At 50.5% G+C, this 13,499-nt stretch overlaps 1 protein-coding gene across 1 annotated transcript in view; it reads left to right on the forward strand.

The window, feature by feature from the left end:
- LOC310702297 (uncharacterized protein) overlaps positions 1-13,499 on the forward strand; it is a 636,573-nt gene that overhangs the window by 316,933 nt on the left and 306,141 nt on the right. The gene's annotated exons all lie outside the window — the stretch shown is intronic.

Here is a 13,499-nt window from a genome sequence, read left to right on the forward strand (position 1 = left end):
AGGTGGCCAAAGTACTGGAGCCTCAGCTTCAGGATCTGTCCTTCCAGTGAGCACTCAGGGCTGATTTCCTTCAGAATGGAGAGGTTTGATCTTCTTGCAGTCCATGGGACTCTCAAGAGTCTCCTCCAGCACCAGAATTCAAAATGTGAAATGCTAGTTTCAAACAATTAGGGTTGTAACATTGCCAGAAGCTACAGAACATCAGGTTCGAACAATGAGAGTTGATTAATGCCAAGAACATGTGGAAGGCGAGGTGTTGCCATGAACCAGGATGTGAGATGCCAAAGGTATGCCAACAAACAGATGAACGAAGAAGGCAGATAAATTGCAAAGCCCCCCAGTCTCACTTGTGTGCTGGACATATGACAGCGCTGTCGTCGGCCACCCGTCCTCTTACTGGGTCTGGCCCATCCAGCGAAGAGTGGTGTGTGTGTGTGGTTGTGTGTGTGATTGAGTGCATGTTCCCTGTCTTGTCATATGTCATGTTTGATAACCAATAAAGCAACGTTACAGAGAAATTCCAACACTGGTTGTCTGAGGTTGAGTGGTGTCTTCCTTGGAGTGCGCTGAGTCTCATATATGCTTGTTAACAGAAAAATCCGAGGGCTCCCTTGGACAGAAAGAAAGGCACCAACCAGGATAACGTGGAGCAAAACAGCAGCCTGTAGGCTTGGCCTTTATTGGATACTGTCGCGACAGGACTCCCACCCACCACAAGATGAAGCAAAATGGAAGTGCAGAACAAAAGAAGACCCCAACTTTTATTAGTTACTAATCCCCCCAAACTACACCCCTATGACTACATCACAACTACATCACAAAAAAGGAGGGGTTGAGGGAGGAGTTGTGGAGGTAACCTGAGTATCTTGTCACCTGGCTGGTTCCTCCTCTCCCCCTCCCCATGAGTCATTTCCAGGTGACAGAGGGGAGTTGGCAGTTTCCTGCCCCCAGAGGGAAGAACTGATCATTGACCTTTGTTCCAGTCTGTGCTGAATCCACTCCCCATATGCAAGTTAGAATCATAGAATCCTAGAGTTGGAAGAGACCACAAGGGCCATCGAGTCCAACCCCCTGCCAAGCAGGAAACACCATCAGAGCACTCCTGACATATGATTGTCAAGCCTCTGCTTAAAGACCTCCAAAGTAGGAGACTCCACCACACTCCTTGGCAGCAAATTCCACTGTCAAACAGCTCTTACTGTCAGGAAGTTCTTCCTAATGTTTAGGTGGAATCTTCTTTCTTGTAGTTTGGATCCATTGCTCCGTGTCCGCTTCTCTGGAGCAGCAGAAAACAACCTTTCTCCCTCCTCTATATGACATCCTTTTATATATTTGAACATGGCTATCATAACACCCCTTAACCTCCTCTTCTCCAGGCTAAACATGCCCACCTCCCTTAGCCGTTCCTCATAAGGCATCGTTTCCAGGCCTTTGACCATTTTGGTTGCCCTCTTCTGGACACGTTCCAGTTTGTCAGTGTCCTTCTTGAACTGTGGTGCCCAGAACTGGACACAGTACTCCAGGTGAGGTCTGACCAGAGCAGAATACAGGGGCACTATTACTTCCCTTGATCTAGATGCTATACTCCTATTGATGAGGCCCAGAATTGCATTGGCTTTTTTAGCTGCAGCATCACACTGTTGGCTCATGTCAACTTGTATACATTGCTTTGATATATATGCAATAAAAACTTCCCATTGATTAAAAACACACACAAAATGTCCAGAGAAAGTATCTGTACCAAGAATTTGAGCAGATGATTATGTTTAAAACATATACGGCGCTGTGGTGTAAAGATCCCTTCGGCGCCCCTCCCCCCTTTCCCCCCAGAGTTGTCGACCTTTTTTGGGTAGCTGACACCGCGCTTTACACATTATCTCTAACAAGCCCTTAGAATAAAATGAAAATCTAATTAGGTCCTCGATTCCAAAGAAAGACTCATTCAAGACTCGTAATTCATCCTCATGATTCAAATCACCACATATCAAAAAGTTAAAGCAATCACCAGGCTGGGGTAGCAGGCTTCTTGGTTTTTGAATGTCTGATGTAGATTTTTTCCCCAAATTTCGTTGTTCTGTATGGGGCAATGACAATTAAGATGATCGTATTATCATATCGTATTGTTGTTCTTTAAATAAATTAATAATAATAATAATAATAATAATAATAATAATAATAATAATTTATTATTTATACCCCGCCCATCTGGCTGGGCCTCCCCAGCCACTCTGGGCTGCTTCCATAAAAACCACAAATAATAAAGACACAGACAATGAGGTTCCCGGCCAATTGGGGTTTAAGCACAAAGCTGACATTTTCAAATATTGTGGGGGGGGGGTGGGGGGTGTAAAGCAGTGACACCCAGAACCTAAAAAGGACCCAAAACCTGGGTCACAAAGGCTGCAGCCCTAACTGCACTTACCTGAGAGTAAGCCCTGCTGAATCTAAGAGGGCCTTACTTCTGAGTAGACAGTAGGACTGCGGCAAGAAACACAGCTGGGGATTAGGCCTTTCTGTTTTAAGTCTCAGCCAGAGGAAAATATAATATTGGAGATTAGGGAGAAAGGAATATGAATAGATTGGGGGGGGGAGGGGGCTGACGAGAGACCAGAAACCACAGGTAGCAAGACAAGGCACACTTTCTGGGGAGCAAGTCTCACACACAGTTGCTTGGGGCGAGGACTGCAGAGGGACCAGAGTTGGGTTGTGCATGTGTGTTTTTCAGAAAAACGTAGAATTGGAAGGGACCCTGCGGGTCATCTAGCCCAACCCCCTGCAATGCTTTTTAGCTTGCAATGATCTCAAAAACCTTCAGTGCCTTTATTTTTTAGTCGGATAGGCGATTAACAGGCTTGTTTCACCAAGAAGGGAGGAGGAGCGTTGCTGGCTTGGTTTGGTTTGCCTTTGTTCTAGTTTTTAGCATGTGCTTAGTACCGTAGTTTCAGGCTGTGAGCTGCCCTGATATCTATGGGGGGAGGGCAGTAATAATAATAATAATAATAATAATAATAATAATAATAATAATAATAGTGATGATATTTTTCGCAGGGCTTGGAGTGATGGCCAGCTACTGGAATGAATGGGGTCGGTGCTAAATGGTCTGGCTTGCTTTACAACCCCTAGGGACCTTGTTGGGGGGGCAGAGAAGGAGCCCCCCCCCCAGAAGAAGAAGAGCGAAGGGAGGAGGCTTCCCTTCCCCAGGATAGAGTTGCCCGTAACATCAAACACAGGGCACGATTCCAGGGAGAGAGAGAAACCAGGGCAGCAGCTGCTGCTACTCATGGGTAGGGGTAGGGGTAGCTGAACAGGACGGGCAAGGGGAGGCTGCAAGCAGGGCTGCAAACCCAGCGCGGAGGCTCCATAGCCAGAGGAAGAAAGGGGGCGAGTGGGGGGGCTCTCTTCTTCTTCTTCTTCTTCTTCTTCTTCTTCTTCTTCTTCTTCTTCTTCTTCTTCCTTCCTTCCTTCCTTCCTTCCTCCCTCCCTCCCTCCCTCCCTCCCTCCCTCCCTCCTCGCCATCACCCGCCTTCGAGAGAGCTGCACGCCAGCCAGCCAGCCGTATAGTTGGCAGGGCGCAGCTTCCATCCTAAGCCTCTGCGGCGATCGGTCTCCTCCTGAGTAGGCTTGGGAGGGAAGCCGCGCGCCGGCCAGCTGTATGGTTGACGGGGCGCAGCTGGCAGGTGCGGGGAAAGAGGAGGCCGCCGGCAAAGCCGCGCAGCCCCCCCCCCTCTCTGGGGCGCCCCTGAGAAGCCGCTGCCCTGGCCCAAGGCGCCAGGAAGCCCAGCCGGAAAGACGGCTCTGGGGTCCGGGCTTGGGAGTCTGTCCCCCCCCCGGGGGCTGGCAGCAAGACCCAGAAGACCGGCTGCGGGTGCGATTCCTGACTCTCCTTTGCTGGAGGCTTTTAGGCGGAGGTTGGGGGGGGGGTTGCCCGTCTTGCGTGATTTAGCTGCGATTCCTCCCTTGGAGGGGTTGAGCTAGATGACCGCTGGGGTGCCCTCCCAGCTAGGATTCTGTGAATTGGCACTGATGGGGCTTGGGGTGGAGGATATGGGGCAGTGGCGTAGCGTGGGTTGTCAGCACCCCGGGCAAGGCAAGTAATTTGCGCCCCCTAACCCCTAACCTGCCGCCGCTGCCAGCTTCTTCTTGCTGCTGCCTGGTCTGGTCTGGTGTGGTTCCCTCCCTCGCTCAGCGCTGCGCTGGGCGGCCGCTGCACTGTCCCTCCCCCAGATAGTCCCCCCCCTCTCTCTCCGCACCGCACGCCTGGCACCCACCCCCTCCACAGTGGGCGGCGACCTGGCGGCTCTAACCCTAACCCTAACCCTAACCCTAACCCTGGATTCGCACAGCCAGCACTGCAGTGAGAGAGAGTGAGTGAGCCAGGTAGGGACAGAGAGCTGCGAGTGCGAGCGCGCCCCCCCCATGTTGTGCCCGGTGCAGCCGGGCCCCCCTGCACCCCCCATGCTACGCCACTGATATGTGGGGGTGGGACGAAGGTGCAGCTTTGGGACCTGCAACAGGTGACCAAGGCAGGGTGAGGGTCTGACGTCACCCCCCCTTCTCCCTCGCTGACGCCCCCCTTCTGCTTTCGCGATGAACAGAGGGATCTGCTTTGCCTAAAGATGCCAGAATAATACATTAGCGGAGATCCCTGCATTGCAGGCAGCTGGGACCCGCGAGTCTCTTCCATGATTACCCTCGGATCTTTGTGCTGAGAAAATGGGGAGACTGGCTGAAGGGCAGAAAGGCGGGCGGGGCTTGCAAGCTGAGACTCTCTGCACACAGAGACAGGTTTATCTTTTTTTGTTTACTTGTGTTAGCAGAGAATCCGAAGGTCTGCCAGGGGCACTGAACTCGCCAGCCCATAACACAGCTTTGCATTCTGTTTGCATTTGCTGGCATGCATGCAAATGTGGACACTCTTTCAGAGCAGATAAGCAAACACACTCTGAAGTCTCCCGGCAGGGCACAGTCTCGGCTGGGGAGAATGAAGAGGGATTTCTGGGCCCATGTGGCCTTCTGCCTGGTTCCCTGTAACTTGGCTTCTCGCAATGAGGGAACCGCCAGAAGGCCCTCGGCGCTGGATCTCAGTGTCCTGAACGATGGGCGTGGAGACGCTCCTTCAGATATACTGGGATGAGGCCGTTTAGGGCTTTCAAGGTCAGCACCAACACTTTGAATTGTGCTCAGAAACGTACTGGGAGCCAATGTAGGTCTTTCAAGACCGGTGTTATATGGTCTCAGTGGCCACTCCCAGTCACCAGTCTAGCTGCCACATTCTGGATTAATTGCAGTTTCCGAGTCACCTTCAAAGTACATTGCAGTAGTCCAAGCGGGAGATAACTAGAGCATGCACCACTCTGGTGAGACAGTCTGCGGGCAGGGTGGGTCTCAGCCTACGTACCAGATGGAGCTGGTAAACAGCTGCCCTGGACACAGATTTGACCTGTGCCTCCATGGACAGCTGTGAGTCCAAAATGACTCCCAGGCTGCACACCTGGTCCTTCAGGGGCACAGTTACCCCATTCAGGACCAGGGAGTCCTCCACACCCGCCCGCCCCCTGTACCCCAAAAACAGTACTTCTGTCTTGTCAGGATTCAACCTCAATCTGTTAGCCGCCATCCATCCTCCAACTGCCTCCAGGCACTCACACAGGACCTTCACCGCCTTCACTGGTTCTGATTTAAAAGAGAGGTAGAGCTGGGTGTCATCTGCATACTGATGAACACCCAGTCCAAACCGAAGGGTCATCTTCCTCCAAGGAAGGAGAGAGAGATTGTCAACGGCTCATCTGTGAAACCATGAGGGTCAACTGGAGGCAAATATTTGCGGAAACCTTCACTAAAGCTTGCTAAGCCCCCATTCAGTCAATGGGAATACAGAAAAGCATCCAACTTCTGCTGGGAGGAGCACATTGCAGTGTGTGGAGGAGGAACAATTGCCAAGCACAAGAGGGGGAAATAATTCCTCCGCCCACTTCTCCAGGAATTCCCTCCTCTCTCAGAAATGGGCTGCTTTGCATTTTTCAGAGGGAAAGAAATGGACACTCTGGACTCATGTCCAGTTTGTGATCTACCAAGACCCCTCGATCCTTCTCACATGTCCTGCTAGTGAGCCAGGTGTCACCCATCCAATATTTGTGCATCTGGTTCTTCCTGCCTACTACACACACAACCTGACATTTGTCCCTATTGAAATTTGTTCTGTTAGTTTGGGCCCAGTTCTCCAATCTGTTAAGGTCACCTTGAATCCCAAATCCGTCTTCTGTGGCATTAGCTACCCTTCCCAATGTGGTGCCATCTGCAAATGGGATGAGCACCCCCTCAGTTCCTCCTTCCAAATCGTTTATGAAGACGTTGAACAACAACAGGCCCAGGGCAGCCCCCTAAGGCACCCCACTGGTCACTTTTGCCCAGGAGGACGAGGCAACATTGATGAGCATGCTTTGGGTTTAGTCCTCCAAAGGGTATGCATATATAGAATCACGTCATCATAAAATGGTTCAGCTGGAAGGGAGCCCCCGAGGGCCACTAGTCGAACCCCCTGCAGCCGATAAACACCTGACAGGTGGCACTCAACCTCCTTTCAATGGTCAAATTGAGAAGTCAAAAAGGGGGCGGAGCTGGATAAGCAACCCCACCACCACCACCGCCCCACGGCTGCATCACTGGCAGAACAGCCAGCCCACTCCTCATTCTTTCCTCCAACCCCAGGGGTCTTTCTCAAGCTCCCAGCCCTTCTCCTACCCCAGCGGCTCCAGGTGAGTCAGCCATGTCCCTCCTCCCAGGCAGCTGCACCTGGACAGGTGAAAGCTGTTGTGAAGCAGGAGGGCAAGGGGTTAAATAGGCCGCAAGGGTACCATATTTTTTTCAAAGAATCCGGGGACACTTTTTTTTTTTTTTTGAACAGAGAAAAAAAAAGTTATTAAAAAGAAGAAGTAATATCTTCTCTTCTGTGGTCTCCTCTGTTGTGCGGCCTTCCTCTGGGACTCAGTAGAAAAAAGACAGTCACGGAATTGAGAAATTACACAAAACAAATGAAATACCATGAAAATCCCTGAAATGAGAAGTAATTGACTAGAAATATTATCTTATAGAATTAAACTAAATAATAAAAATCAAAAAGTTTAAGGAAAAAATTAGAAAAACCTAGGTTGGGGCTCCCCTCTTTTTTCTCCTTCCTCTTTCTCTCTCTTCCTTCTCCTCCTCCTCCTCCCTGCGTCAGCTCCGGGGTTTTCATGGCCCCAGAGCCAGGCGGTTGGCCAGGTGGCCAGTCGCTCTCTCTCCCGGCTCGATTTGGGTCACAGGAGGGGTGTCAGCGGTTCCCCCAGTTGACACGCCGGGCATCCCCGGTTCCCCCTTGGCAGTGGTGAAGGGGCATATTACAATACAATTGTTGTATTATCCCAAAGGGATACACCAGCCAGAGGGACAGGGTTTGTGGCCAGTTCCCCCAGTTGACGCGGCGGGTGTCCCTGGTTCCCCCTCGGCAGTGGCAGCAGCAGTCTCAGCAGCCCGGAGCCAGCCTGGTAGCGTGGTTGGCTCTGGCTGGCTTCTGGAGCTGCGAGCTGCCGTGGCGCTGGCCACTTGGCCTCGCCGGAAGTCCTCATGTGATGTGTCTTGTGCCGTTGAACCAATCACGCAACATTCATTCCCTTTTAATAAATCTACAACACTTAAAATATAAATCCGGGGACATTAAATGAAATCTGGGGACATTCCGGGGACGGATTTTGTCCAGGGACAGATTGTCACAGTCCGGTTCATGGGTAATTGAAGTTCCAGCTGGGGACGTCGGGACCGGGGGCAAGATGGTGGGGTGGGAGCAGGAATGGGAGTCCAGAAGCCAGGGTCAAGAAGCAAGGAGCCACAAAGTCAAGGGTCTGAGGGTCGAGAAGCAAGGAGTCACAAAGTCAAAGGCCCAAGGGTCAGGAAGCAAGGGGTCACAAAGTCAAGGGCTCGAGGATCAAGAAGCAAGGAGTCAAGAAGCTGAGGTCCGAGGATCAGGAAGCGAGAAGCCAACCGTAGCAAGGCAGGAATCGTGTTGCTGTGGCCAAGAGCTGAAGGGAAATGCTGACCTTATATCCCTTCCCGGCTCTAGCCACCAGGTGCTGTGAGTTACCAATCGGCCTCACCTGTGCGGCTGTGCCTTGCCTCTTCAGAACAAACGTAGGAAGGCCTCAGTCCTTCAGAGTCCTATTGGTCACAGGGCCTGGCTCTTGCATGCACACCTGACACAGAGTTGTCAATCCGGGGACTGTCCCCGGGAAACGGGGACACCCGGTAACCATCAAATAGGGGAGCCCAAGGACCCTGAAGACAGCCCAACTCAAAAGACGCCAAGGAGGCACATCTAGTCTTGCCCAACCTGGCACCCATTTACGGGAAACCCACGAGCGGGATTCAGGCTGAAGAGCATCTCTCCCCTAACGCAGTTTCTGGCAACTGGGATTCAGAAGCATTGGTGCCTCAGACCGAACCATGGTGGCAGGGAGTTCCGCAGATTAACTAGGAAGGACTGGATCTTGCGGCCTCCTTGGGTGCCTGCGTTCAGAGAGAGGGAGGAGGAGCACTCTCCTCTGTGCTTTGAACTTTTGTCAGGCTGGCTTGGGCGCAGAGTCTGCAGAGTCCAGCAATACAATCTGCTGCCCTGCTTGCCTCTGAAGCAGAGAGAGGAAGAGGAACCTTGTGAAACTTTTTTTTAAAAAATATAAATTTTATTAGTATTTTCCACACAGCAACAAATAATATCAAAAAATAACAAGACACAAAACACAAGAACCAACATTCAAAAAACAAATCCATATCTTACAAGTTAATAATATAAACACTAAAAATAAAAACAAACGTTGACTTCCACCAATCCCACAGCGCCTCCTTTATCTCTCATTGTGTCTTCCTGTTTTCCATATCATCTCTATCCTAACATCTAGATATAAATCCCCCTTTCTTATCCTTTCACTTCACAAGGGTATTCCAGACAGGCAGATTTCTGTCCTCGAACCTTGGCTATTAAAGTATTCATTTGGTTAGTCGTTTATTCGTGTCCGCCTCTTCGTGACCCCCTGGACCAGAGCACGCCAGGCACTCCTGTCTTCCACTGCCTCCCGCAGTTTGGTCAGACTCATGTTTGTAGCTTCGAGAACACCGTCCCACCATCTCGTCCTCTGTTATCCCCTTCTCCTTGTGCCCTCCATCTTTCCCAACATCAGGGTCTTTTCCAGGGAGTCTTCTCTTCTCATGAGGTGGGCAAAGTCTTGGAGCCTCAGCTTCAGGATCTGTCCTTCCAGTGAGCACTCAGGGCTGATTTCCCTAAGAATGGAGAGGTTTGATCTTCCTGCAGTCCATGGGACTCTCAAGAGTCTCCTCCAGCACCATAATTCAAAAGCATCCATTCTTCGGCGATCAGCCTTCTTTATGGTCCAGCTCTCACTTCCATACATCACTACTGGGAAAACCAGAGCTTTTACTATACGGACCTTTGTTGGCACGGTGATGTCTCTGCTTTTTAAGATGCTGTCTAAGTTTGCCATCGCCTTTCTCCCAAGGAGCAGGTGTCTTTTAATTTCGTGACTGCTGTCACCATCTGCACTGATCATGGAGCCCAAGAAAGTAAATTGTCTCACTGCCTCCATTTCTTCCCCTTCTATTTGCCAGGAGGTGATGGGCCCAGTGGCCATGATCTTCGTTTTTTTGATGTTGAGCTTCAGACCATTTTTTGTGCTCTCCTCTTTCGCCCACATTAAAAGGTTCTTTAAGTCCTCCTCACTTTCTGCCATCAAGGTTGTGTCATCTGCATATCTGAGGTTGTTGATGTTTCTTCTGGCAATCTTAATTCCGGCTTGCGATTCATCCTTACATCACTGATAATGTCACAAAAGGGGAGGGCTAGACAGGGGTCACACTAGTTCAACCTTGGCAAACTTGTCCAGACAAACTTGTCTCTTAACTTCTCTCAAGTACCTATTTCCAAAGAACAATAGAACTCTTTCCACATCCTTGTCCTGGGGCAATTCTGGGGATGAACTCTTGGGATTTTATGATCAGTCATCAGCTCAGAGATTGCCACCCTTGCGCACTCACGCTGGAGGGTTGATGGCGGGAGAGAAAGGTGAAGGAGTCCTTTCCTCTAAGTCCAAAATGGCGTTGGAATGAAGAGAATCGGTCAAACTACTGATTTTATATGAATTTATAAAGCTAGGTATCTTCCCTGAGCTGTCAAAGTCGAAAGGACACATTCAGGAATATGGTTCAGCAGCAGGTTCAGCAGCAGGCTCATATTATATAACAACAACAACAACAACAACAACAACAACAACAACAACAACAACAACAACAACAAATTTATTATTTATAGCCCACCCATCTGGCTGGGTTCCCCCAGCCACTCTGCTTGGCTTCCAACCAAATATTAAAAACAAAACAGCGTCAGACATTAAAAACTTCCCTAAAGAGGGCTGCCTTCAGTTGTGTTTTAAAAGTAAAATAGTTGTTTATTTCCTTGACATCTGCTGGGAGGGTGTTCCACAGGGCAGGGGCCACTACGGAGAAGGCCCTCTGCCTGGTTCCCTGTAACCTCCCTTCTTGCAGGGAGGGAACCGCCAGAAGGCCCTCGGAGCTGGACCTCAGTGTCCGGGTAGAACGATGGGGGTGGAGACACTCCTTCAGATATACTGGACTGAGGCCGTTTAGGGCTTTCAAGGTCAGCACCAACACTTTGAATTGTGCCTGGAAGCATACTGGGAGCCAATGTAGATCTTTCAAGACCGGTGTTATGCGGTCTCGTTGGCTGCTCCCAGTCCCCAGTCTAGCTGCCGCGTTCTGGATTAGTTGCAGTTTCTGAGTCACCTTCAAAGGTAGCCCCACGTAGAGCGCATTGCAGTAGTCCATAGAATCATTGAGCTTGAAGGGACCCCCAGGGTCATCTAGTCCAACCCCCTGCAATGCGGTGATCTCAGCTCAAGCATCCAGGACAGAGGGCCACCCAACCTCTGCTTGAAAACCTCCAAGGAAGGAGAGTCCACCACCTCCAGAGTGTCAAAAAAGGTCTTCCTGATGTGGAATCTCCTCTGCTCCAGGTGAAATGCGTGCAGCTGTTTCTCATAAGGCTTGGCTTTGGATCATGGAATATCTTGAACTTCTCTCCTGAATTGAAAAGGTATTAGACTAGGCCCAGTGCCTCTCCTGAGAGTCTTTTGATCCCTGGGGAGTGACTCATGATTCCTGGAATCCTAAAGGAAGGACGTTCTCCAGGGAAGCAGAGGCTGTTTGCCTCCCACAGCCTGCCCACTGGGATTCCTCAGTAAGTCTGGTGGCCCTGCCCTGCCCTGCCTCACCTTTGCATTGATTTATTTCAAAAACAATTTGCACACCTTGGCTGGCAGCGTTTCAGGCACAGGGGTGGGGAGCTGTGTCCCAGCCCTTCCTGGGGCATTCTGCATGCCAAGCCAGTGCTCTAGCCACGAGGGCCCTTTCCGTAGAAAAAGAAAGCAAGCTTCTAGTCCCCTTCGCCAGGCAGGGGGTCTGCAAATTTTAAAAAATAAAAACATATATTCCCAGCCCTCGCTCTGCTCTTTCGCCTCTATTTTTATTTATTAAATTTGCAGGGCCCCCCTCGTCCGAAAAGAGCGCAGGGTGAAAAATACAGCATGCATAATAAAAACGAGAGCAAACCCATGGGTCCCACCCCTCCCACAAACACATTTTGTTTTTATATTATATTGTTATATTGGAAGCCACCCAGAGTGGCTGGGGCAACCCAGTCAGGGGGACGGGTGCACATAATTAAATTACTAGTAGCAGCAGCATTCAAAAGGCTACAGAAAAAGCCTGGCTGAAAGAGAACCTTTTCACTTGGCAGCTAAAGGGAGCAGAGTCCACGGGAAAGGTTGTCCGGAGGGAGAATTTGGGGGTTTCGGGGCGGCTACGGAAGAGACCCCTTTCTCTCTGGGAGACCCCCAGCCCTAATAGCTGGAGGGGAGATAAAACTTAGGGAACAAGCTGTACTACCAAAATGATTAAGGTTTTAAATGTCAATCTTAGGTTATATTTTAGTGATCAAGATTTAATATATATTTTAAACTGCTGTTATATCTGAATTGTCTCTGTTATACCCAATTGCAATTCAATGTATTCCCGTTGTGTTTTATGATTTTCCTGATATTTTAAGAGAGCCATAACTGGTCTGTGACCGTAATAACAAAATTCTATTCTTTTCTGGAGGGGAGGGTGGGTGGAGACCACCCACCACCTGCAGCTTTCAAATAAGGGGCCTGGCCTGGCTGTGTGGCCTAGTGGTTAGAGCGTCAGAGAGCAGGGTCCAAACCCTGGGGCCTGGCCATCATGAATCTGTCGCCGGGTGCGGGTTGCTGCCTCTCAGCCTGACCCGCCTCGCAGGGCTGGTTTTGTGGGGAGGAAAATGACTTACTGCCCCCCTCAAGCTCCTCGTTGGCATAGAAATAAAATCGATGAGAAGAAAATAAGAAAACGTGTCACATCAGGAAGAAGTTTCTGGTGGTGAGAGCCGTTTGAGGGTGTGGGCTCTCCATTCCTTGGAGGGTTTTCGTCAGGGGTCAGGTGCCCATATCTCTTCCATGCTGCAATGGAGATTCCTGCAATGCGGGGGGGGGGGGGTTGAGCTGGATAACCCCTGGGGGTCCCTTCCACCTCTAGTTGGAAAAACGCCCGGGAAGGCCACCACCTTCCCAAGACACCGGGGCGTTTCTCCGGTGGTCACTCTCTGGCTATAAATCTTCCTCAGTCCAGAGGTGATAAGCGACCCCTCCCTCCTGAGAGGAGCACGCTTGTCTTCTGGCATCTCATTGCAGAAGAAAGAGACAACCGGAGCTTTAAAACTACTTTATTCAACGGTCTATATACAGAGAATCCATCAGTATGTCTGTGCTCTCTCAGCAGCAGCAAAGGTAAAGGGACCCCTGACCATTAGGTCCAGTCATGACCAACTCTGGGGTTGCGGCGCTCATCTCGCTTCACTGGCCGAGGGAGCCGGCGTACAGCTTCTGGGTCATGTGGCCAGCAGGACTGAGCCGCTTCTGGCAAACCAGAGCAGGACACAGAAACGCCGTTTACCTTCCCGCTGGAGTGATACCTATTTATCTACTTCCACTGGCGTGCTTTCGAACTGCTAGGTTGGCAGGAGCTGGGACAGAGCAACGGGAGCTCACCCCGTCAAATCCCGCGACCTTCTGATCGGCAAGCCCTAGGCTCTGTGGTTTAACCCACAGCGCCACCCGCGTCCCCTCAGCAGCAGTACAGAACAACATCTCACACAGAAGTGAAAGGAACTTCTCTCGCAGTCCCCAACAGTGCTGAGACTCCCTTTCTCTCACTCTCGGGACACTCACATGACATAACCAACCACAGTGCCGCTTGCTGAGCAGCTGGGAGATAAAAATCCCAACACCGCTATGGTTCTATAACACTATGGGGGTTTTGGGGGAATATTTTTTATTAAGAGTTTCAACATAACAATTTATCAAAAACAC

The sequence above is a fragment of the Podarcis liolepis genome, assembly GCF_965112155.1.
Source record: "Podarcis liolepis genome assembly, chromosome: 2".
Lineage (NCBI taxonomy): Eukaryota > Metazoa > Chordata > Lepidosauria > Squamata > Lacertidae > Podarcis > Podarcis liolepis.